The following is a 4832-nucleotide window of genomic DNA, read 5'->3' as shown; positions in this document are numbered from 1 at the left end:
GTGCTTACTATATTCCAGGCACTGTATTAAGCACTAGAAAGAGTCCCTGCCCTACATGAGACTCAGAGTCTTAATCCCCATTTTACAGATGATGTGCCCAAGGTCACAGCACACAAATGGCAGAGCCGGACTTAGAACCCAGGTCTTTCTGACTCCCCAGCCCGTACTCTATCCACTAGACCAAGCTGCTTCCAGTATTGACTCCACTGACTTCTTATGGATTCCACTGTCCATTGCCTGTGCCAGCTGTTTCAGATTTTTAACCCCCACCAATCTGGTTTCTACCCCCTTTTTCTCCACAGAAACTACCCTTCTTGACTACTGTATCAGCCATCTTGCTGACCTCCCAGCCTTCTGTCTCTCTGTGAGAACAGATATTTAATCACCATTTTACAGTGAGGAAACAGGCACAAAAAAATTAAATGTCTTGCCCAACATCACAAAGCAGGCAAGTAAGAAGCAGCATAGTCAAATGAATAAAGCATGGACCAGGGAGTCAGAAAGACCTGTATTCTACTCCTGGCTCTGCCACTTGCCTGCTCTGTGATCTTGGGCAAGCCACTTAGCTTCTTTGTGCCTCAGTTACCTCAACTGTCTCTCCATACTTCACTCTGTGCCCAGATCACTTTTCTAAAAATGGATTAAGTTCATATCTTCCCATTCCTCAAGAACCTCCTGTTCTGTTCAAACAGAAACTCTTTACCTTCCTTACCCTCCACTTTAAAGCGCTCAATCAGCTCACCCACTCCTCTCTTACCTTGCTGATGTCCTATTACAAATTAGTCCACACACTTTGCTCCTCCAGCTGAAACTTACTTACCATACCTCATTCTTATCTTGCTGCCAATCTCTTGCCCACACTCTTCCTCTGGCCTGAAACTCCCTCCCTCTTCATATATGGCATACCACCACTCTCCCTATCTTCAAAGCCTTCCTAAAATCATCTCTCTTCCAAAAGACCTTCCCCAATTAAACCCAGTTTTCCCCCCAGTCCCTTCATTCATTCATTCAATAGTATTTATTGAGCGCTTACTATGTGCAGAGCACTGTACTAAGTGCTTGGAATGAACAAGTCGGCAACAGATAGAGACAGTCCCTGCTGTTTGACAGGCTTACAGTCTAATCGGGGGAGACAGACAGACAAGAACAATGGCAATAAATAAAGGGCAAGAACATCTCGCAAAAACGACAACTAAATAGAATCAAGGCGATGTACATTTCATTAACAAAATAAATAGGTAATGAAAATATATACAGTTGAGCAGACGAGTACAGTGCTGAGGGGATGGGAAGGTAGAGGGGGAGGAGCAGAGGGAAATGGGGGGAAAAGAGGGTTAAGCGGCGGAGAGGGGAAGGGGGGGCGGTAGAAAGAGTAGAGGGAGAAGGGGACCTCAGTCTGGGAAGGCCTCTTGGAGGAGGTGAGGTTTAAGTAGGGTTTTGAAGAGGGGAAGAGAATTAGTTTGGCGGAGGTGAGGAGGAAGGGCATTCCAGGACCACGGGAAGACATGGCCCGGGGGTCGACGGCGGGATAGGCGAGACCGAGGGACGGTGAGGAGGTGGGCGGCGGAGGAGCGGAGCGTGCGGGGTGGGCGGTAGAAAGAGAGAAGGGAGGAGAGGTAGGAAGGGGCAAGGTGATGGAGAGCCTTGAAGCCTAGAGTGAGGAGTTTTTATTTGGAGCGGAGGTTGATAGGCAACCACTGGAGTTGTTTAAGAAGGGGAGTGACATGCCCAGATCGTTTCTGCGGGAAGATGAGCCGGGCAGCGGAGTGAAGAATAGACTGGAGCGGGGCGAGAGAGGGAGGGAGATCAGAGAGAAGGCTGACACAGTAGTCTAGCCGGGATATAACGAGAGCCCATAGCAGTAACGTAGCCGTTTGGGTGGAGAGGAAAGGGCCAATCTTGGCGATATTGTAAAGGTGAAACCGGCAGGTCTCGCTAATGGATAGGATGTGTGGGGTGAACGAGAGGGACCAGTCAAGGATGACACCGAGATCGTGGGCCTGAGAGACGGGAAGGATGGTCGTGCCATCCACGGTGATAGGGAAGTCGGGGAGAGGACCGGGCTTGGGAGGGAAGATGAGGAGCTCAGTCTTGCTCATGTTGAGTTTTAGGTGGCGGGCCGACATCCAGGTGGAGACATCCTGGAGGCAGGAGATGCGAGCCTGAAGGGAGGGGGAGAGGACGGGGCAGAGATGTAGATCTGTGTGTCATCTGCGTAGAGATGGTAGTCATAGCCGTGAGAGCGAATGAGTTCACCGAGGGAGTGAGTGTAAATGGAGAACAGAAGAAGGCCAAGAACTGACCCTTGAGGAACTCCAACAGTTAAAGGATGGGAGGGAGAGGAGGCGCCTGCGAAGGAGACCGAGAATGACCGGCCAGAGAGATAAGAGGAGAACCAGGAAAGGATGGAGTCCGTGAAGCCAAGGTGAGATAAGGTATGGAGGAGGAGGGGATGGTCGACAGTGTCAAAGGCAGCAGAGAGGTCAAGGATGATTAGAATGGAGTAGGAGCCATTGGATTTGGCAAGAAGGAGGTCACGGGTGACCTTAGAGAGAGCAGTCTCGGTAGAGTGGAGGGGATGGAAGCCAGATTGGAGGGGGTCCAGGAGAGAATGGGAGTTAAGGAATTCCAAGCAGCGATTGTAGACGACTCGTTCTAGGATTTTGGAAAGGAAGGGTAGTAGGGAGATAGGGCGATAGCTGGAAGGGGAAGTGGGGTCAAGTGTGGGTTTTTCTAGGATGGGGGAGACGTGGGCATGTTTGAAGGCAGAGGGGAAGGAGCCATTGGAGATTGAGTGGTTAAAAATAGAAGGAAGGGAGGAGGGCAGGGGCGATGTTTTTAGCATCACCTATGCCTTTGGATCTGTGTCCTTTTAGCTTGATATACACCCCACCCTCAGCCCCACACCACTTATGTACAAAAAAAATCCATAATTTATTAATACTGTCTCCCCCTCTAGATTCTAAGCTCCCATGGGAAGGGAATATGACCAACTCTGTTGTATTGTACTGTCCCAAGCACTTAGTGGAGTGCTCTGCACACAATAAGCACTCAATAAATGCCACTGATTGAATGAGAACAGATATTTAATCACCATTTTACAGAAAGGAAACTGAAGAGCAGAAAAATTAAATATCTTGCCCAACATCGCAAAGCAGGCAAATGAGAAGCAGCCTGGACTAGCAGATAAAGCAGTGACCAGAGAGTCAGAAGGATCTGGATTTATTCCTGGCTCTGCCACTTGCCTATGTGATCTTGGGCAAGACAGTTTCTCTGTGCCTCAGTTGCCTTAACTGTAAAAGGGGGATTAAGACTGTGAACCCAATATAGGGCAAGGACTGTGTCCAACTTGATTAGCTTGTATCTACCTTAGTATTTAGTACAGTGCCTGACACATAGTAAGTACTTAAATTCAACAGAAGTGGCAGAGCCCAGGATTAGAACTCCAGTCTCTTGACTCCCCAAATTATGCTCTTTCCACTTGCCCGTGTTACTCCTTAAGTTATTAATTTAACTTAAGTTATTTCTTCAACTATATTTTCAAGGTAATGAGTGTTAGAGAGCAAGGAAGATAAGTGGAATTCTGAAAATATTTGTTGGAGACAAAAACTGAATCTCAGGCCCTAGCTAGAGAAAAGTACATGGAGATGGTTAGGAAGGAAATGGGATATCAACAAGTGTAGAATAGGTAGGACTTTTTTTTTTTAGGTAAGTGAGAAGTTTTACAGTTTGCAGATTTTACAATGAACTCTAAAAGTTGGAATGTTATTTCATAAAAAATATATATAATGTAGGGCAGGGTGCTGGACCTGAACAACAAAAACCTAGAACTTCCCACCCAGAGGCAGGGGCTAAGCTTTTAATCATCATCATCATCATAATCACAACTGTGATATTTGTTAAATGCTTACTATGTGCCAAGTACAATGCTAAGTACTGGGGTGGATACAAGCTAATCAGGTTAGATGAAGTTCATGTCCCACATGGGGCTAACAGTCAATCCCCATTTTATAGATGAGGTAACCAAGGCGCAGAGAAGTTAAGTGACTTGCCCAAGGTCACACAATAGACAAGTGAATGAGCCGGGATTAGAGCTCAGGACCTTCTGACTCCTAGGCAGTACATTATGAATAGAGAAGCAGCCTGGTCTAGCGGAAGGAGCACGAACCTGGGAGTCAGAGGACCTGAATATTAATCCTGACTTTGCCACTTACCAGTGGGTCAGGCCACACTGTTCCACCTCCAGATTTGGAAAGGAGAAAAAGGTTCTTTAAGAGGCTTTCCACCATTAGCCGAATGTCCCAGGCAACCGCACTTCAGGGATAGCTTCTGGGAGGCAGGGAGGGAGAGAGGGGAAGAGAGAGAAAGAGAGAAAGCTGGAAAGAGAGTGGGAGAAAGACAGATGGAAGAAGGGAAGAAAGAGAGAGAAGAGGCATCTGAGAAACAGCGCTGTCTAGAGGAAACAGCACAGGAGTGGGAATTAAGCGCTATGGGTTCTAATCCTGACTCTACTAATGGTCTGCTGTGTGATCTTGGGCAAGTCACTTCAGCTCTCTGGGCTTCATTTTCCCCAACTGTAAAATGGGGATTTAATATCCATCTTCCCGTCTACTTAGATGGAGAGCCCCATGTGAGACAGGGACAGTGTTCAACCTGATTAACCTACCCCAGCACTGAGATAGCTCTTGACATGTAGTTAGTGCTTAACAAATACCATAATAGAAAGATATTTAGCTTTTCCAAATGTCCTTCTACTTAACTGTATTTTTGCCTTTCAGATGACAACTCCATTTTTCCTCTATTAAAGCTAGAGTAGTGTAAAAAAATAATAA

The sequence above is a fragment of the Ornithorhynchus anatinus genome, chromosome 1 (assembly GCF_004115215.2).
Source record: "Ornithorhynchus anatinus isolate Pmale09 chromosome 1, mOrnAna1.pri.v4, whole genome shotgun sequence".
Lineage (NCBI taxonomy): Eukaryota > Metazoa > Chordata > Mammalia > Monotremata > Ornithorhynchidae > Ornithorhynchus > Ornithorhynchus anatinus.
This window is presented reverse-complemented; position numbering follows the sequence as displayed.